At 32.7% G+C, this 23,217-nt stretch overlaps 1 pseudogene; it reads left to right on the top strand.

Annotated features, from left to right (window-relative positions):
• Positions 1–14,367, top strand: part of LOC127557055 (kelch-like protein 5) — a 79,800-nt pseudogene extending 65,433 nt beyond the window's left edge.
• Positions 14,368–23,217: the final 8,850 nt, after the last annotated feature.

A 23,217-nucleotide genomic window follows, 5' to 3' on the forward strand; every position in this document is an offset into this window, starting at 1 on the left:
GGAGGACCTCGGGCTCAGCTCGAGTCCTTGTTCTTAGTGGAGGAGTGAAAAGAGGCAGGAAGGCCACGTGGCTGGTCAAAGATGGAGTCCAGAGTCTGGAATCTGGAGTCTTGAGTCTTTTGTGTATGTAGCTGAGAACTGTAGCTGAGAGAGCCTTCTGTATCTGAGACTCCCTTAAATACCTCAATATGATTAATCACTACAACACATTAAGCATGTGCAACCATTACATCACCATAAGCACCATGCTGTCCTTGATTTAACTATACCTTTTCAGAGTTCTGGTCCTCTACAGTAAATGATTATCATATATTCTTTTCTTCCCAAACAGCAAATGAGCCAGAGTCTAAAGGAGTAATAAGGAAGATTCTGTGCTTTGATGCATCAATAGATATTGAATGTTGTCACATTAGGACATTGGGCAAGATAATCTTTCTAGTCCAAAGTTTGAATAAACAATAGAGTTTTCTAAATAAAGGAATTATAACCCGAACCAGAAAAAAATGTTGTAGAGAAATAAGACTAGGAAATTCTAATAATTTTGTAGATGGATCAAGTCAAGCAAACCTCCTCCATTTGAGCATTTTAGTTCTGAGACAATGACTTCACTTCTTTGAACTATAACAAAGGAAACAAAGAAAATCTAGGATCTCAAGATCTTTTCAAAATTCTTAATGAACTTCCCACAGATAATTTTTTTTTTTTATTTTGTGTCATTTAGTACAGGAAAAAATGTTTCCAACAAAATACTTTCCATAAAGTTTCTATGAAGAGAAATTGGCAATCTGAAGATGATTCATTTTCTTTAAGCATTGTGTCAGAATCTCTTTAGGGACCCAAGAAGGTCAAATTAGTTTATTCTCCAGATATCTTCCAAATCTTTTCCAAAGCTTCTCCTGAAAAAAAATGTATCTAAGTTTGGCAAATTGTTTAAAAAATAAATCTCTACTTAGAATGTCTGTTTATAAAAGGTAAAGTTATAATTGTTTTATTATGGCCTTCCATTTACATCATGCTAAGGAAAGACACTGGAAATCAGGAACAAATTCTGGCTATCAAGTTTCATTGGCAACTATTATAGTAAATGAACAATCAGAAATAACAAAGTTTGTACTGTGGCATAATGCTGTCTTTAGTGTGCTAATACATTTCCTGGAGCTTGCCCTAGCTGCCAGAACTTCTCTGAAGAATATTCTGACAGGATCCCATCATAACCTTAGCATTATGTATTCATGTTGTAGAAAATGTGAACTGGAATTAGTAGTGTTTGAGAATGAGATCTACAAGCATCATGTCAGCTGCTTACTATTTACTATGATGAAACTATAGTACTAGTCAGTTCTGATGACTGTGTCTGATGGCAGTAATACAGTTTGTATTCATATAGAATCAGAAATGATACAAAAGATTCTTCACAATATTCCACCTGATTAAAGTGGACTTGTAGTATCAGCCATGGCTATCACATATAGAACAATTACAGCAGATGTCTACAACTCATTACTAGCAAACAGAAAGAGCATACATACTCAAAAGTACTGAATCATTTAATTCTAGATTAAAACAGCTGTCTTTTGTAACAAGGTTCCTACACACTTAATGCATTTTTTTCCCCTGAAGTCTGACTCCTACAGAAAAACAAACTTCTGATGATTGGAGGAGAGATACAATGAAAAGATTTGTCCTTTGAAATGAAGTTATAAAACTGTTTAGCTTGAATTTATGTCATACACATACACATATACATAAATAAACACGCAGGTAATAAAAAGAATTGTGAATATTTGAAGACTCTAGAATTATTAACATAAGTATATTCCTTTTTGAAAAAAAAACATCAGAAAGAAGCAATTGTTTCATAAAGGACAATAAGAAAGACGATGTAATGGATCTTGGACATTGATTATATTTACTGACTAAAGTATGTACAAACAGTATAAGACCTGGTTGAATTTCTTGGTATTTGGGAAGGAGGATAGTTTTAGTATACTTGCACTTGTCACTTCTGATCATTTATTGATTGAAGATAAATCAAATCAATCTGAAATTGATGTTAAACATTCTCTTCTTTCAAAAAGAAGATAGAGGTCAATAAGGCAAAAGCTACATGACAGTATAATCTTTATTTTAAAGAGCAGTGAATAGTCAGAGCACCTTGGCTGTTAAAAAAGAAACAGAGAACAGTAAGAAATAGGTCAATATATAGGGAAAGAAAGGAAAAGTATCTTACGTGGAATAATAGTGGATATAAATTACTAAGTTGTTAAACTAGAACAATATGATGTTTAGAAGGAATAAAATATGCCATGTAGAAAATAAGTATAACATTGTATTTAGAATATCCATTCTATGTCCAATATCTGTCTTTGCATATCAAATTATTAAAAACTTAAGTTCCATTAATACACTTGTAGATGATTCCAAAAAGAGAAGCGTCATACTATTTCTTTGTGATAAATATGATTACAGAAAAAAGTCAAACTAACTAATTCTCTGAAATTTATGAAAGTGATTTGAGAAAAATATCTGATGATGTTAGGTTTACTTTTTTCAATTTATTCTTTTACATATGTGATCACAAAGACAATTCAGGATCATATTGGAAAGATAAGGAATTTTATATTTATTTAGGCCCACTATTAGTTTCCTTATATGGTGTCTTATATGTATGCTAGGAAAAAAAAAAGACTATTAATTAAAAGAAAAAAATTTCAATAATTTTCTAATGATTCCATACTACCCATTTCCCTTAATCATCATTTCAGATTTTACATCACAAACCAGCTAATTCCTGCAGAGTATGCTCCTCATTAATTATCAGTTATCTCACCAGGATTATTGATTTTTTTAAAAAAGAATTTTTATGATTGCACAGTAAAATAATTAATACAAAGAATAAGTCCCCCAATATCTAAAACATTCTCTCCTGCAACTATACTGAGGGTCCATGGAATAAGTATCAAAGTCTTTCCCTATTTAGTGGGTTTGGAGCAGAACTCATTTTTAAAAATTTATGTTCATAAAAATGAGAAACATTGAAACTAAATAACAGTATGTATAAGAAAAGTTAAGCACACGATTTCTACTGTAGCAATAAATTAATATTTGCATATATATATAAACAAATGTATATTTATACATATATATCATCACATCACATAGACAAATTATCAATCACCTCACAATACTCAGACTTTAAATCTTTGTCTGTTGTAAAATTATTTTAAGTGAATCAATCATAAATTTAAACTAAGCATGAACAAGTTCTGGATATCTTCACTGAATTAATGAATGAATAAATAAATAAAGGCATTTCATGAGATGTGATAGAAAGTCTGTCCAAAATGGTTAACATAATCAGTTCTTCCTGTATAAAAATCAAGGTGTTTTGGAAAAAAAAAAGACATTAAAGCATCTGATAACTTAAGATATAAATCTTATAGCCAAGTCCCTGACAACTTATTTCTTTGTGTGGATAGTGAAAGTGTCCCATCCTTTACCTTATCTTAGTTTTAGTTTCTTTCACTTCTAGACTTCGAGTTTAGAAAGGGACTTTGTGAATTTTTAATGTTTGGAAGATTTAAAATTTTCCATTCTACTCTTAGACTCCCCATATTGTAGATTCAATGTTTTCATTGGAAACAAAGAGAAACTGTTCCAAATTCCATAAGGAACTCATGAAACAATGATAACAAACAGAATTATTCCTTTCCTAAAGGAAATATTATGAGTATCACAACAAAAGTAGAGAAATGGACTTACAGACTCAATGTTCTGAGTTATCCATTAACAATATGTACTCTAACTTGGAGAACATTTTTCTCTGGACTATATATACATGTGAAAAATTGTACCATTAACTTTTGTGAAAAGGGTCTTTTTTTCATCAAGGTGCTCACTATACACCTTATTAAGTTTCCACCTTCTGAAAGCTTATCAAATATGACTGACTAATTGATATTAATTAATAATCATTAGGCACATTGATGGGGGCTTATGAGCTATAATGCTTGAAGGACGCCTCTTTAGCTTCTCATGCTTAACTCTAAATCCTTAAAGGAATGGAATAACTTCTTTCTAGGAACCTGGCCTGCTAGTTGTTAGAAGAGTTCCAAAACCAACTACCTAAGGAATATAGTATATATGATGTTAGTTGTGGAAAAGAAAGAGAATTCTAGTTAATTAGAGCTCTGAAACATAAATTGAATACACACACATGCACATGTGTATATATGTATATACAATATATATTTACTTCATAATTTGAAACATGAAAATAAACTTTTGAGAAAAATCTGCTTTGAATTAGAAAACAATAATCCAAGCAAAAAGTAAGTAGACTGATAAAATTATCCCAAACTTTTAATCAGTGATTATGATGTGTGTGTGTGTGTGTGTGTGTGTGTGTGTGTGTGTGTGTGTGTGTAGCCCAGCATGACCTCAAAATCTCCCCAATGCTGCTCTCAACTTTTGGTCATCAGTTTCTGACTATGTACAAGTTAGCTTGCAGTAGCTCTAGTATCAGAAGGCTATTAGCCTGTAAAGCTAATTTCATACCAGTGACAATATCTATTTATCTAGCATTTGAGAATATGTAGTAAAAAAAAGCAGATATGATAAATTCAATTTGTTTTAAAATCTATGACTTTGTTTTTATAAGAGAACACCCTCAGAAAGTTACATAAATTAAATCTAGGCCAAGGGAATATTTTAAAATGTGCATTACACAAACCTAAATAAAAAAGTATTGTTATTGTTACTAATACATGAGTATATATAATAGTATAAGTTTACAAATGAAACAAATGTAATTCTAATATTGAACCAGTATAGAAATTAATCCTAATTTTTCCACTTGTTTCAACTAACAGTAACAAAAATTAGCTCATTAATAGTGTTGAACAAGGAGAATATCCTCACATTTTCATCATTGTGCTTTATATATAGAGAGAAACAAATATGTATTTTAGTATTAGTCTCTTCTTCTATTGTCACTGTAGAGAGACAAACATAGATACCATAACCACTCATAACCACTGTTTCTGGAGACTTCACTGTAAAGTTACATAGTTTTTAGGTAAACTCTCATCAATTTGAGGAACAGTGGATGACAATGTTGATCTGTCATTTAATCATACTGCTACTCTGAACAGAATTTGACATATTCTGATTAAATACATAGGGCAATAAATCATTCCCAATCTTAGAGGGTAGAAAATCCTGCTGGCATAGTGTCTGCCAATCTATTTGCAAGAAAGTATACTTCTAGAATATTGATTAGCATCTACATGAAGGTAACTCAAATACATCAATGGTGATAAGAATAGAATCTGAACATTGATAGGGATATGGTGGTAAGAGGGAAGCATAGTAGGTGCTTATGAAAAGAAAATTTTACTTCTTATAAAGATATCTTCTTTATTTTTGTGTAATCTTCATGGTGAATTTGAAACTAATAATAGTATTGAATATGTCCTTACTATTCTTTAATTAAATAAGCAGTGGTGTCACTTTGTTATTTTGTACTGATACCTATAAAAATTGCAAATGTTTTTTTCCACTGGTGAAAATATCCAAGAAGCCAGACAAACATTACCACTCTGATTTCCTCCAATTTAAAGCCAGATCCTTGTCTTCCAGCTCTCTCTTCTTATTAAAAATTAATGGTAACATAGGGGTGTATAACTTATAATACTTTCATTATCTATAATGCACTTGAAAGGTATTTCAATTTTTGTTTATTATTAACTTAAAACCATGAACATTTAAATATGCGCAATATTATTGAAAGTTCAAATGATGTGTAGATGTGGGGATATATATTGAAAATGACTCATCCGTCCTCATCCTGTAAAATTCATAATGTCATAACCAGAATGAAAACTGTAGGCACAGAGTTCTTATTCACCAACTACTGATAATGAGGGCACAGATCACTCTCCATGATGATCTTGAAAAAATAGTAATAGAAAATGAGTACTATCTAGTGTGTTACAGATAAAGATTTTCTTGTTGTTAATTTTAATTTCTCTTATTGCTAGTGATTTGGATAATTTTTTCATGTAACTGTTTATGGTTTGCAATTATTCTTTTGAGAATTATTTTTTTCATATCCTTTGTCCTTTTATGTATTGAGGATAATTGGAATAGCTATCCTTCTCCCCCTCCCCCCTCCGTCTATCTCTCTTTGTCTCTCTTCTATTTCATAGGTGCATGTGTGAACACATACATACATACATACACATATACAAAATGTAGATATATGCATATATGCATGCTATATGCATATGGAAATATATACATATATATTCACATACATCTACTTCAAGTTTCTATAAACACTAAACAGAATAAAATACATAAATACATATACATCTAGGTAGGAGTGTATATCATCTCCACACATACATATATACATACATGAAAGTGTATATGTGCTTGTTGTCCATGTATCTTTTCATATTAGATGCATTAATTTTGTTTGTACAAAAAATTTTCAGTTTGATATTATCAAAGCTATCTATTTTATCTTTTGTAATCCCCCAATTAGTTGTTTAGTTAAGAACATATTCCCAACCATAGCTGTGAAAATTTAATGATCTTAAATGTATCAGAGTATCACAGAAATATCTTGGTTTTACCCACCAATTTCAAGAAATGTATTCTATACACATACAAAAGTATGCATACACATACTTTTATGCTTTTTTGGGCCCACATTTTTCTCTATAAAAGAATTCAACAATCAGTAAGTCATTAAGCATTCAATAAGTACCTAATCAGTACCAAGCACTATGCTAAATCCTGAAGATGCAAAGAAAGGCAAAATACAATCCATGCCCTCAAAGAACTCATGATCTAATGTGTACTTTTGACTAATTACTCATATTTTAACAACCTATTGCTTATAACTTAGTTATTTTCAGCCATTCTGCCTTATCTTTTTCACAACAGCAATAAATCTTTTTCATATGTCTTCAATGCAGAGCAACTAATAGAGCTACAGATATATACAAATTCAGCCTTTCTTCTGAAAGACGACCACTTCAGTGGACTGAGGTGAGGATCCATTAAATTCTGAAGTTTTTGTCATGTGCATTATGTCTAGATTGCTCACTCATTCCACTATTGAGTGCAAAATTGTTATACCAGTTTGTCCCAACTCAATTGATGTCGATCACAGCAAAAGAATATATGGAAATCATTTTCTTTTTGAAGGTAATTTTCACTGTTCAGAAGAAATATCAGTATTGGTTATAAAATGGAGAACCATTTAAAAGACTCTACTTCTACTTACAGAGTAACTACATGGGAAGTAAATTGTATGTGCATATAATGAACTGTAGATCTTTACTTCACACTTCACCTTAACTTCAGAGTTCTTGGTAAATCTTACATTTAAACAAGAATGATAAATGTGAAAATAAATAAACTCTTGCAAGAATAGGAAAGAATTATTATACATTTATGTTTTTAAGGTAAAAATCATTTTAAACTATAAATTTGAACTTTTAAGTTCTTTTTTATTTTAGATTAAATAGGGAAGATGTCTCTATTGAATGACCTAGTTTCTCTCTCTCTCTCTCTCTCTCTCTCTCTCTCTCTTTCTCTCTGTGTGTGTGTGTGTGTGTCTGTCTCTCTGTCTCTGTCTCTCTCTCTCTCTATATATATAAAGTCAATTTATCAATAAACATTTATTAAGCACTTACTATGTTAAGTGCAGTACTAAGGCTTTATATGAGTTATATATATATATATATATATATATATATGGCATTTTGGTTTTTTTGCTTAATTAAATCATGTAAAAATACTAATTAACAAAAATGTTAAAGTTTTATAATTTCATTGGAATAAGAAATTCTATTAAACATCCAAATGGAGCCTATTTCAACTTAGAAGACTTTCCTAAAATTTATAGAGGTTAACTGACATTTCCAGATTCTTTCAGCTAGTGTCAGAAATGGAATGTTAACAGAAGTCTTTCTGATTCCAAGCCTGGAACTTTATGTGCTATATTGATTCTAGTGAAGTAAGTACACGTTACAAATAAAACAAAATGAGAAAATGATAAGATAATTGAATATGTTATGATACATTACAATACAACACAACACAATCTGAGTGTATTAAGCGTCAAAATCTTTGCTAAGATCTTCAGATATAATGACAGGCAAAAGATAGTCCCTGCCCTCAAGGTGCTCAGATTCTCATGGGAGAAGACAACATGGAAAAAGAGCTGAAAAGAAAGAAGGAAGAAGAGTCAGGGCAGAGACAAGATAAGATGGTTACCCTACTTGACCCTCCTTAAAGGGAAGGTTTAAGTGGAATGTTCTAATTCCCACTATCCAACCTCTTCAATTAGAAGGAAGAAGGGGTCTTAGGATGAGGAGTTACTGAGGAAGTGTGAATTGAAGAGCTGATGCAATTTTATATTAATTTGAGTTACTGAAGATAATGGTCAAGTAGAGGAGGTGAGAAAAATAGGAAATGATAATACTCCAAATGCTTCTGGAATACTTATCTTAAAGTTAGAACACATTTCCTTGAGCTTCACAAAAACTAGGCAGAAGATTTGGAGTACAGTCCTGGTTTGTCATTTACTATATATATGTATGATCTTGAAAAGAACGTCCTCCTTTGTACAACGGATGTGTGTACAAAGAAGAAAAGATCATTCAAAAGTGAAAAATAGAAACCAAACTGAAGTTAAAAAGAAAAGTGTTCATATTCTTATATGAAATTTAACATAATCTTTTTCAAATGTCAATTTTTTACATATTAGAGAACCATGGACTTATTTATAACCCTCTTGATGTTATGTCTATGTGAAATTGTTTATTGATATAAAATTCATATAAATGTGATGGATATATCTCTTAAATATATAAAGTTAGAGGCCTGGAATAATTGATATCTTAAAATCTCTTCTTTAATAACTGATTTTTAAAGCTAGCTAATTACCACAAGTTCCGCCTTTCAGGTTTATGTTGTCAGTAAATAGAATCATAGACTTAGAACTCAAAGGAGCCTTGGAAGTCATCACTTTCAAGTCTTTTATTTTACAGATGAAGAACCTGAATTTCAGAGATCACAAAGTCCTTAAGTTTTGCAAACAGGATTAGAATGCAGGTCTTCCTAACTTGAAATCCTGAACTCTATCAACTATAATAGGGTGCATTTCTAATTCCATTCTTTCACCAATACCCTGAAAATATCTATTAATAACCTTATCTCCTTTCAATTATTTCTTTACTATCTCCTTTCTAAGACCAGACACTTTTAACCCTTATACCTAGAATATAAATAAGTATGCATGAGTTTGACATATATTCATGGACATTCATATACATTCTTTCTTCTTCATATGAACACTTAGTTTGCTATATGGCTATGCTGGATTTCACTTTAAGTATTTTCAGAGAATTGCATTCCATATCTTAGGTTTTTTGAAATTATCCTGAAGTTTGAGAGTATCTTTCAGACACAGTTCTCTGCTATCCATTTGATAAACATATATAGAAACAAATGTCAATGATATCATCATATCTTAGTTCCAAGTATTATATATTATTACATAAGCCTTTTGAAAAGGTAAATCTGAAAAAAATAGCAGAAGGTTGTAGTAGAATGTGTATATAGTCATCAGATATCTCGGTTCAAGTATGGAATCTTCACCTTATAAGGTACATTTTTGTACTTCTGTTTTATTATCTGCAAAATGGAAATAAATTATTATCTGCAAAATGGGAAAAAAATGGAAATATTTACCCCAAAGGAATGTTGATTACATCAAGTGAGTTATCCTATTTAAATGCTTTGTGAAACTTTATGATAAATGCCAGCTTTATTAAGAACTTGAAGGAGTGGTTCTCATATTTATTATTTCAATAATATAAAACCCTCCCATTGGAGTCATCATCCAGGCTTCAAATGGGGTGGCAATCACTAAAACTTCAAGAGGTTGGGGCTTTGAATAACACATACAACAACTTAAGTTAAGTATCTTAGAGAAGCATATTATTAGAAACATCTTTGGGTATGATTTTTGACGGGAAGAGTAGGTATAATCAGGAGAATCACTTCAACCACATATTGTGAATACTTAGTCATATTTGTATGAATGAGAATGGTAGACATATTTAAAGAAAATACATGAGTTATTCAAATTAGAACAAAGAATATACTTTGGAATACTTTCTGTCTAAAAATGAATACCTCATAGTTTAAATTTTTTAAAATGTAAGTTTAAAATTATAAGGTAAAGCCTTGTTTCTTTTACTATGGTATACCTCTTTTATCTGTCCATAAAAATTATATAATACATTGAATTATATTTCTGAAATAGCTTTTGCTTTCCCTACAATGAACATTGCTGGTACTCAGTTAAATTGGTAAGAAATCACTAGGCCATACATCCTGAAAAAAGAATTATACTGAATTCTCTTAAGATTTTCACAGTTAGAACCATAATAAAGTTACTTAGTGCTAGCATTTCTTTAAAAGAGACACACTAAGATGAAAAAGTCTTCAGATTGAACTTCTTTTATTAGTTGTACTGGTGAAGCACATTATCTTATCACAACGACAATTGGTCAATACTATTTCCAACCCTGCTGTTCAGAATATCGTTCAAGATTATTATACATAGTTCTTTAGGTATAAGAAGAAGTCAGGGGACTATTTATCAGTCCAGTTGCTATAACTTTGTTGATACCTAATTACCATCAGAATTATCTTTCTTGATCTTTTTTGATGCCATAAATCCCCTTTGAAATCTCTAGTTGATCACTGTCACAAACCATATGCTGCAGATATAAACTAGCTCAGAATGGCAGCATAGAGTAATAGATAGAAAACTGGACTTAGAGTTAAGGGAGTTCTGACTTTAAATCCCACCACAAACCTATACCAACTATGTGAACAAACCTCTTAAGCTCACCTCACTTCATTTCATCATCTATGAAATGAGAAGAATGGAGTTGAACATTTTTGAGACCACAAAATCTATGATCTTGTGATCTCATGATCCTAGATTTTCAAACATGGTGAATAAGTTGAAGATAACTCTCTTTCAAGTATCCAAAGAGTAGAAAGTCTCGTTTGTACTGCTCGCATGCCAGAAAAATGGGAAAATAAAGAAAGTTTTTCAGTGCCATTATAGGTTTTCAATTGCAAGCCAAGTTGACATGGAGTTTTATATATATATATATGTAGCATGTGGTCATAGACACCTTTTAATTTAGCAGTATTGACTCAAACATCCCAACATTCAGTTTTTTATTTTAAATAGTGAGGATTCCATTGGCCCTCAACTATTGACTCCCATCAATTATAAAGATATTACCATCCAGGAATTAGTCCTCATTAAAACGTGCATATTTTGCATCATTTTGAAAAGAAAATGAGGATTTGGAGCTCATGTAGGATATTATTAAAATCATTTTTTATTTCTAATAAGAATTGCCCCTAGAAGAACCAAATTGAAAAAAAAATTGTCTTATTTCATAACCCTAGCCAATAAAAGCTGGATGAATCTAATAAATCACTTTTATAACATCATACCTTATTTGTCCCATATCTCTGAATTTTAAATTAGTATCTATCATGCCTACAATATCAGATTTCCACATAATTATATAGCGTGAGATGACATATGAGAACATACACATATGAGAACATGATACTTCCATGTATAAGAGCCTCATATGGCGCCTGCTCTAGATATCTCTTATTTTTCTCAACTTTCATAATGATGAATCCATTGTTTTATCATTTTTGTTCATAGAAATCCTTTGAATTTATATAATTTTTTCTTAGACCAAATTTTTTTATCTTGAAGAAATACAGTTGGAAGAGATATGAGAAAATATTCAGTTTAATCCCTTTCCCAATACATTTCTTTCATTCCATAGTAATCCCATTCATTAGTCATTTAGAGCTCATATGAATAATTATAATTATGAACAAGACTTACTTTTGTGAATGTTTACATATTATACTATTTCCTTCATTTATGGGTATTAGTTCAGCCTCTCTGGATTTTAATATCATCAAAAACATTTAATAATTAATAATATAATTAATTAATAATTTAATAATTAATAATAATCCCTGAGGCAGTCAGGAACCTCTAGATTGTACTGTACATTACTTGATCTTGGAACTTCACTCTGGTATCTGAGTCAAGAAAGGCTGAGTAAAGGATGAATAGAGGCAAGGAGACCAGACAGCAAGCAACATAGTGATCTAGGTGTGAGTTGATGAGGGTTTCTACATTAGGGTATGTTGACATTTAGGAAGAAAACCAAGGGAATAGATATATTGGATCAGTGTGAATGAGAATAAGAAGTAAGTATATATATATATATATATATATATATATATATATATATATATATACTCACACACACGCATATATAAAAGCAAAGATATGATGGTAAAAAAACGGCAAGTTAAGAGTTGTCTTGGTAAGATGTGGAGAGATGAACAAATTTGGAATAGTCTCTGTAGTGAGTGAGATAGTGAACCAATTATAGAGGTATAAAAAGATTATTACTTCAGTGAATGCCTGGTTGAGATTATGTAACAGAAATTTGTAGCGAGCCAGATTAGCATCTTCAACTCCTTCATGACCATATAGATAGATATAAAGGTGTCAAATGGTGGGAGTAATCCAAGATTGGGGTTTGACAGGGCATGACTGAAGAAAGGAAGAAAAAAAGGTAGGCAAATGAGATAAGTGGACCTTCCCATTCTGTATTTTTTCCACTATATCATTCCATTTATCTTGAAGTATCATATCCTGTCTCTTCTCCCTCTTCCCCTTTCCCTTCTCTGATTCTCTTTCCTATCTCTTCTCTCCTCCTCCTTCCCTTTCTTTATCCTTTCTGCCTCAGATTTGGAGAACTCTGAAAGGCATTGTCATCTTACCACAACATAGAATTATCTTCATTCAGAAAATTTTCTAGGTCTTTAATCTTGATGAACAAACATTTAAAAAGATGGAAAACCACTTGAGACAATTATAAATTATTTTTTTATTGCTAGTGATTGAGATATTCCAGCACACAGATTAGTACTCTCTGCCCTCTGATTATTTTGTGGCCATGATTATTAATGATATAAGGAAGGAAGACAAGAAGAAATCAAAATGGAAAGAGAAGAGAGAAATTCACTTTGAACATTGGTTTAGCAGACAAACAGGACACTTGAATGGAAAGTAGAAACACTGACTGTCTATTATCTATAGCCTGTCTTCTTCAATTATTTCAGGTTGTGAAAGCATGTTGTTCATTCTTAATAAAGCACTCAACTATTATGGAATACATTCTTTTGCTGATACCTAAGATTGTGCATATTTGCACAAAGTGGCTAGCAATTACATTTTGGAACATTTCATGAAAGAAATTAGAAAGTAACAATCTGTTCATTACCAGTTAGTGAAATAGCAAGGTTTTTGGAAAACAGTGATTTCAATATAACTAATGAAGAGATGATACTAAATTTTGCCCAACTTACATGGGGTCATCATGATTTAGAGACAAAAAAATCTCAGTAAAATTTTGATTTATAATAGACTATTTCTTCTTGCCCCACACATCCTTGCTGACATAGGAAGATATGCATATTTCGGGGATGACATTGAATGTCAGAAGTTCATTATGGAAGAATGAAATGCCATTTATCACAAGAGAGATGACACATGTAACAAAATCCTTGTACAAAATCTAGACAGTGAGATTATTTACAGTTGGAGGAATGGATTCAACTAAAGCAGCAACAAACACTGAAAAATAAGATCTCAGATCAGCCAGATGACACAGTGGATAGAATACCGGCCCTGAAATCAGGAGGATCTGAGTTTAAATCTGGACTCAGATATTTAACACAGTTGTGTTAACACTGGGCAAGTCACTTAACCCCATTTGCCTCAGGAAAAAAAAAAAGAAAAGAAAAAGAAAAATATGTATTTCCCAGTAATTAATATGAATGGGTGAAAAGTACACTTTGGTGTTACAATATTAGATGACAAGCTATGAATTGTTGATAAAGATGAACCAAAGAACTTGAATACTGCTGGTTATGATATTTCTTAAATCTACACAATGGCATGACCTTGGGATGGCTGTGTTGAAAGGCCGTATGTATGCTGTAAGTGGGCCTGATTGCTGGAGCTGTCTAAATACAATGGAAAGATAACACACTCAGGCTTTTTTCTATCTGAGAGCACCATTAGTATGGAAATATTAAGTGGAAAACTGCAATAGCAGTCATGATGAAAGTTCTTGTCTCAAAACTGTAGAATTATTTGATATACATTCTAATAAATGGATACTTTGTGCACATATGTTAAAAAGGAGATAGAATTGTAAAAATTGCCTAGAATGGATTACATGTATGTTCTATTGTAGGACATGACACACCAACATCCAACTTGAATTCTATATTGCCATGCAGGGGTGGGGGAGAGAAGCCTTCTCTACCCATTATTACCTTCAGTAATGTTATAAGAAATACATATTTTTCCCCAAATACCTGCACTCTGTATGTTTTGTAAAAGTCCTATTGAGAAACCAAGGAGATTTTACAAACACACACACACACACACACACACACACACACACACACACACACACTACGTTATAACAGAATTGCTTTTTGATTAATTTTTTGATATTATAACTAGATTACTTTATAATTTTATATATATTTCACATATTTATATTTGCTTCTTATGCCATATTTCTTGTGTTCTGCTGCAATATCCATAATTCATTACTGTGCTTAGTTACAAAAGACAATTTGAAAGAAGGTTCTATACCTGATTGGAAAATGTTTTAAGGTATCTGATGCCTATAGTAATTGTATATTTGTTAATGTTCTCAGTGAATTATTTATTGTTTACCAAAAAACCAGAAATTTTTTGCGATGTTTGTGATAGTTTCATCTCTTAGTGTGAAGTGATAATAAACCCTGAAATGATTGAGTATAATCAAAAATAATTAAATACAATATGGTTAAAGTGAAAAAAAAAGAAAAAGAAATATCTTCTTCACTGAAGGGTGAATTTGTTTTAATTCTACTTTTACTTTAAAAGTTTTAAGACTATCCCTTTTACAAATTAGCCCAATCTCTTATACTCTAATATATTAATGTTTTGGACTCCATTGAGATGTTCTTAAACTATAATCTAATTATATTGTATAAAAGGCTGCTATAGAAACATAGCATTAAAGTCAGAATGGATATGATGAGCCTAAGGGATAACTTTTCATTCTATTCTATTTGATAACTATGCAAATTAGAGATACTATTCCTTATCATTTGGAGCTATAGAGAAGTTCCAGAAATATTTCATTTTTTGGTTCATTGTTGCCTTATGTGCTTTATTGAGTTCTTACAAGATAGAATCTTTATGGAACCAATTTGCTTTTCATAGTACGAAAGAGAAATGAATATTTTGAAATCTTTGTTGAAAAGTATGATAGACTTAAAACTATGCTTTGCTTCAAAGAAAGAAGCAAAATGTGTTTTACATCAATTCATATTCTGAGATCTAGTTTAACAAAATCTGAATTTGAAAGAGCACATGGCTATTTTCACCATGTTTGACAATGATCCTACTTTCATCAAAAAATAATTGTAATTTAATTTGCAGTTAGTTTTACTAAAATGAATAGTATATTAAGTCTATGTCTGATGATGAACTGTATTAGGAATTTTAGTATTTTATCAAAAGCTGATTCACTTGCTTCCAAGATTTTATGGTCTCTGGAGTTATAAGATATGAGAAATAAAATCATCATAGACTCTTGTTCATTATACACTTGAACTAAAATTATCCATAGTCATGTAGAATAAATTCCTCCTTTACAATGTTTTTAAAAGGTAATATGCTTTTAGAATTGTTATTATAAACCATATAAATTCTTTTTTTTTTAATAACTTTTTATTGACAGAACCCATGCCAGGGTAATTTTTTACAGCATTATCCCTTGCATTCACTTCTGTTCCAATTTTCCCCTCCCTCTCTCCACTCCCTCCCTCAGATGGTAAGCAGTCTTTTACATGTTAAATAGGTTACAGTATATCCTAGATACAATATATGTGTGCAGAACCAAGCAGTTCTCTTGTTGCACAGGGAGAATTGGATTCAGGGGGTATAAATAACCTGGGAAGAAAAACAAAAATGCAAGCAATGTATATTCATTTCCCAGTGTTCTTTCTTTGGGTGTAGCTGCTTCTTCCATCCTTGACCAATTGAAATTGAATTAGCTCTCTATCGAAAAGATCTACTTCCATCAGAATACATCCTCAAACAATATCATTGTTGAGGTATATAATGATCTCCTGGTTCTGCTCATTTCACTTAGCATCAGTTCATATAAGTCCCGCCAGTCCTCTCTATATTCATCCTGCTGGTCATTTCCTACAGAACAATAATATTCCATAACGTTCATATACTACAATTTACTCAACCATTCTCCAATTGATGGGCATCCAATCATTTTCCAGCTTATAGCCACTACAAATAGGGTTGCCACAAATATTTTGGCACATACAGGTCCCTTTCCCTTCTTTAGTATCTCTTTGGGGTATAAGCCCAGTAGAAACACTGATGGATCAAAGAGTATGCACAGTTTGATAACTTTTTGAGCATAGTTCCAAATTGCTCTCCAGAATGGCTGGATGTGTTCACAATTCCACCAACAATGTATCAGTGTCCCTGTTTTCCCACATCCCCTCGAACATTTCACATTATCTTTCCCTGTCATTCTAGCCCATCTGACAGGTGTGTAGTGGTATCTCAGAGTTGTCTTAATTTGCATTTCTCTGATTAATAATGAGTTGGAGCATATTTCATATGGCTATAAATAGTTTTAATTTATTCATCTGAGAATTGCCTGTTCATATCCTTTGACCATTTATCAATTGGAGAATAGCTTGATTTCTTATAAATTAGAGTCAATTCTCTATATATTTTGGAAATGAGGCCTTTATCAGAACCTTTGACTGTAAAAATGTTTTCCCAGTTTATTGTTTCCCTTCTAATCTTGTCTACATTTGTTTTCTACATTTGTTTTGTTTGTACAAAAACTTTTCAATTTGATATAATCAAAATTTTCTATTGTGTGGTCAATAGTGATCTCTAGTTCTTCTTTGGTATAAATTCTTTTAAAAAATAAAATATTCTTCTTTTTGCACTCTGAGTTAATGGCCTATTTTTCTGGAAGTGAATAACATGTTACATCATGAATCCTTTGGAATTATGGGTGGTCATTGTATTGATCACAGAGACTAAATTTTCAAAGTTGATCATCTTTAAAATTTTGCTATTAATGTATACATTGATTTCTTACATCTACTTACTTCATTTTGAAACAAATAGTTCCAGATGTCTCTAAAACCCTCCCCTTTATCATTTCTTACAAAACAATAGCATTCTATCACATTTATATGTCACAACTTATTCTATCACTCCCAAATCTGTAAGCATCCCATCAGTTTCCAATTCTTTGTTGCCACAAAAAGAGCTGCTTTATATATTTTGGATATATGGATCCTTTTTATCTTTCTTTGATCTCTTTGTAGTGTAGATCTTATGATATGTTGAATATCTTGATTGTGCATTAAGGAAGGAAGGAAAACTGTGACAGTTGAAGTCATTCATTATTTTTTGTGGGGAGGGGAGGATTTATAGAATAATACTACAAGTTATTGAGGGGGTGATTACAGAAATGTATATAATACAAATACCTGGAGGAAGAGTTCTGATGATTTTCTACTTAAGATGAAGCTCTCACAAAGGCAATTGCTATGTGTTCATTATTGATTATTTATAGTTTGAATCACTACAAACATTACAGAAGAGTACAAAATGGCAACAAATATATAAAACATCAAATGTGTGAATTCTAGATAGTCTACTCAGCTAGAATTCACTTGATAATAAAAATTAAGCAAGATTGCATTAGTATTTTTCTGATGTACTAATACATTTCAGGAAGAATGGGTCTTCCTAGAATGCTTTTAATAAGACTATATCACTTTGATAATGTCATAGGAACAATCATTGTGCAATGTAAAGACAACTCTCTCCAAAATAAAAAATTCAATGCAATGGATATAGGTGGTTCTATCCCTTTTTAGAGTATAATGTATGACCATATTAAAAAACAAGACTTGCCATTTTTTTTTCTAGATCTTCCTCAAGAAGCTCTAGATGGAAGAGAGCTGGACCACACAAAAGACACCTTATAGCTGTAGTGTGCTCTCTGAATTACTCTTCAAACCCATACCAGTAGTGGGAAAAAAAAAAAGGTCTTATGGAAGTGGATATTACTTCTCTGGATATCCTAGAATGTAGAGGGCTGAAACTGTGAAAAACTGTACCTGAATCAGACAGCAGAACATTTAAGACTAATTACCTATTTGATGTGAGATAATGGTTCTATATACATATATTTAGATGAAATGGTGATGTGATGGCTCTCCTCACCACTGGTGCTTGCTGAATGTGTGGTGGGGAGGTAATTGTAGGCAAGGATTGAAGGGCTGAGAGAGAGAGTGAGAGTTGCTCTGCAGAAGAAGGAGGAGGAGAGAGATTTCAGGCCCTGGACTCCAGAGTCCAGGATTCATCTTTGGCAAGCCCCATGGCAGCTTGCCTGCCTCCTTCACTTCTTCCCCTGAAGACCAAGAACTTAGATTGATCCTGACTCTGACTGATCCTGAGGTCCTCCAGAGATCTAGCCCAGACATTATATATTGGCACCAATGTAGACTAAGGACCATAATTTCAGTGAAGAAGTCCTTGTGACCAGGAAATAGGGTGAGTATTAAAATAGACAAACAGGAAACTTAGATAAGGGCTGAAGTGTGGCAGTGTCTCCCCCACCCTGAGGGAGGTCTATAAAAAGCATACTTATGTTAATAAAGAGACCAGGTTTGCTTGTAACTTGGATGGACTTGGTGGACTCTTAGAAACATTAGAATGCACATGCCTTTAGTTCTCCAAAGAAAATGAAATAGAGGCATATATAAAGAAACTAGTAGGAGAGCAACTAAGTGAACATTACAATGATAATGGTCCTGATTCAGTTTATAAGGAAACAGTCTATATATAAAACATAATACAATTGAATTTTAAAAATCCCACCAATTCTAGAAAAAAGAAAATTTTTAAGAATAACAGCCAAAGAAGGAAGCATGAAGAGAAAAAGGAAGACAAGAGGGAGGGTAATGAAAAAATAGTCCAAAGGCAGGGGGAGTTACTTGAGTGAATTTAAAGGGTGTGGTGATTCTCACTCTCACAGATCAGCTTCACCTCCGCCTATAGCCAAGCAGGCTCTTGACCCGACCCACCAACTTCACCTTCCTGGAGGAAGGAAAAAGGAGGAGTGGGAAGGGTAGTGATACCACCAGCACCTCCCCCCCAGTAAACCTTTCCCATGACTCTATTGCAAAAAACTATAGCACTACTTAAAGACAAAGAGAAAGGGCAGGATACAGCTGATTTGAGAATAGAAACTTATCCTGTAATTGAACAGCTTCAGGTCAAGCAAAAAGAAGATACACTCCTTTAGAAATTATCAAAGATCTGAAAAAGGCTTGCACCCTTTATGGGTCTACATCATCTTATGTTAAGATGGTATTAGAAAATTTGGCTTATGAAATTTTAAACCCCAGTGATTGGAAATCTATATCAAGGACATGTTTAGAACCCGAACCAAACTTGTTGTAGCTTTCTGAGTATAATGAACTCTGTAAGATACAAGCCCAATGAAATAGGCAAACTGGAGTTAAAATACCAATCACCTGTGACCAGCTAATAGGTATAGATCCTTATGCAGACACTTTAGCACAAATTAATTACCCTATAGCAGCATATGAGCAAATTACTGCTGCTGCTGCTGCTGCTGCTGCTATCAGAGCATGGGGCACCCTCCCAGGAAGGCAAGATAGAGGGGAAGCCTTAACAAAAAATAGCACAAGGTCCAAATGAACCTTTACTGATTCTGTGGGACATCTGCAGACAGCTGTCATATGAACTATTGGTGAAAATGTACCAACAGAAATTGTGATAAGAAAACTTGCTAAAGAAAAAGATAATGAGGTTTGTAGAAGAATTATAGAAGGACTACACAAGGATGCTTCTTTAGTGGAGATCATAAGACACTATGTCACAGTGGGCACAAATACTTTTTATACCCAGGCTGTGATGCAGACTTCCCAGGATCTGAACATGGGAAGACAGGTCCCTTTTGGCAAGGGACTTCCAGAGAGACTTGTCAATGCTTTCAATGTGGCAAGGTTGGGCATCTGAAAGCTCAATGTTGGCATATATATAGAGTGAGAAAATAGGTTACAAGAACAAGATGCAAAACCCCATGCCCAGACATTATATATTGGCATCAATGTGGACTAAGAACCATAATATCAGTGAAGAAATCCCTGTGACCACAAAATAGGGTGAGTATTAAAATAGAAAAGCAGGAAACTTAGATAAGGGCTGAAGTGTGGCAGATACTATGGAAAGTGTCTCCACTTTCCAAATGCAACAGAGGCTTCCATTGGGCATCAGAATATAGATTGATTCAAGGAAACAGGATGTGGGGCCCAGCCCCAGGGCCCCAGGAAAAAAAAAAAAACAATTGGGGCATGATGGCAGCTGATGCTACACTGAGAGAGTCTTTAGAAGTTCAGTACTCAGACTTGACCAATCACCCAAGAAGCAACCTGATGGGAGAAAGAGATTATAATTGGGGAAAATAGAGTTGCATACAGTTGGAACTACTAAAATATCCTCTGGAGATCTGTTCCTCTTCAGTCTATGGATTCCTTGCCTCCCGGCACAGTAGGTTTGACTATTTCACTTCCTGAAAGTACTTACAAAACAGTATCCATCCATACACAGATGTGGGAAACTGGGGAATGTGTAGCTAATATCCTAGTTATTAATACAGGTAGACAATGTGTGACTTATCAACCAGGAAAAGTAGTAACATCAGGTTTACTGATACAGATTCCTAATAGGCAATCTGGTGATATTTCCCAAATTTTGATTCCCAGAAACAGAATCCAGGAATACTTTGGACAGCAGCTATTAAAGCTGACTGACCTCTGCTCACTATCTATATAAATGGCATAGCATTGGAAGGATTGCAGATCATACAGTTGTTAGAGGTGCCAGCTGGCCCGAAGTTTAAGGCAGACACCTATACATGTAGCATAGGAGGATCAATAGCAACTGAAGTTAGTACTATCCCTTTGAGATGGGCATTTGAAGGTGAAACAGGAGTTTTTACTCCTTTTGTAGTTGAAAATATCCCCATCAATCTCTGGGGAAGAGACATCTTACTACAATTATGATTACAAATGAGTACTTCAGTTTTTAGGCAGGGCTGCTGTTGAAGGCCTGCCTGCACTCTCACCTGTTCCTATTTAATGGAAAACTGATACACCAGTGTGGGTAGAACAGTGATAGTGCCCCTTAGATAGTGAAAAAAATCAGGCCTTATTAAATATAACATAGGAGCAACTTGACCAAGGACACTTATAATCTTTTCTGAGTCCTTGGAATTCCTTTGTATTTGTTGCAAAAAAGAAATCTGGAAAATGGAGGATGTTGACTAATTTAAGAAAAGTAAATGAACAGAGCAAACTATGGAAACTCTTCAGTCTAGACTTCCATCTCCTGCTCAGTTGCCTAGATAATAGCCTCTTTGTGTTATAGACATTAAGAATTGTTTCTTTATACAATCTCATGATTGCAGGGAAAAAGTAAATATAATATTCAATGAAATAGAGAACATTCAACCATTCATGATCAAAAAACCAGAGCTGAGTAGAAAATTTGATTTTCAAATACAGGACACAGGGGAAGCATAAGGAGATAATCAAAAAGTGTTATCATAAGACACTTAATAAGATTTATCTATTTATATTTAGTTTTGCTAGGTAGATGATTCTTGATTATAATGCTAGTTTCATTGCTCTCTCAAATACCACATTTCAAGCCCTCAGATCTTTTAATGTAAAAAGTGTTAATTCTTGTATTATCCTGGCTCTGGCTCCATTATACTTGAATTGTTTCTTTCTGGATGTTTGAAATATTTTCTCCTCAACCTAGGAATTGCAGAATTTGGCTATAATATTCTTGGGAATTACATCTTGGGATCTCTTTCAGGAATGATTAGAAGATTCTTTCAATTTCTATTGTACTTTCTTGTTCCAGTATATCAGAATCTTCCTCCTTGATAAGTTTTTGAAAGAGGTCTACACTTTTTTTGTTGATCATTAGCTTTCAGGTAGGCTGATAATTTTAAAATTATTTCTTCAAGATTTTTTTCCAGTTATATTATTGTTCTATAAGGAATGACTTGCAGGATGAATACAGAGAGGCTTGGAGAGACATACATGAACTAATGCTAAGTAAAATGAGTAGAACCAGGAGATCAGTATACATTTCAATAACAATACTCCATGATGATCAATTCTGATGGGCATGGCTCTCTTCAACAATGAGGATCCAAATCAGTTCCAATTGATCTGTAATGAACAGAACCAGTTACACCCAGGAAGAACACTGGGAAATGAGTATCGACCATAACATAATATTTACACTCTTTCTGTTAATGTTTGCTTCCATTTTTGTTTTTTATTTCCTTCTCAGCTTATTTTTCCCTTCTTTCTAAATATGATTTTTCCTGTGCAACAAGATAACTGTATAAATATGAAAAAAATACTTATTAAGTGAAAGCCACTACAGATAAGCTAGGAAAAGGAAGTAGACCTGTAATACATTGGTATAACAAACTCTTATTTTCTATTCCAATGGAATGAGACATGTTTTTGTAATTTATAGTCTTAGACAATTGCCTAAAGTTGAGGTGTCAAACAAACACTTCCAAATATGACCAGAACTAGATTAAAATGTAGTTCCCATTTTACCTTCATGTATTGATGTTTTAATAAAAAAAATAAGTATTAAAAAAAGATTTTTCCAGTTCAGTTGATTTTTCCAATGAGATATTTCACAGTGCTTTCTACTTTTTTTATTCTTTTGTTTTTGTTTTATTGTTTCTTGATTTCTCATAAAATCAAGTAGCTTCCATTTGCTCAATCCTAATTTTTAAGGAATTATTTTCCTCAACCAGTTTTTGTGTCTCCTTGCTTATTTGGTTAATTTTGCTTTTTCATTCTTCTCCATATTAG

Source organism: Antechinus flavipes, chromosome 3 (assembly GCF_016432865.1).
Source record: "Antechinus flavipes isolate AdamAnt ecotype Samford, QLD, Australia chromosome 3, AdamAnt_v2, whole genome shotgun sequence".
In the NCBI taxonomy this organism is placed as follows: Eukaryota; Metazoa; Chordata; class Mammalia; order Dasyuromorphia; family Dasyuridae; genus Antechinus; species Antechinus flavipes.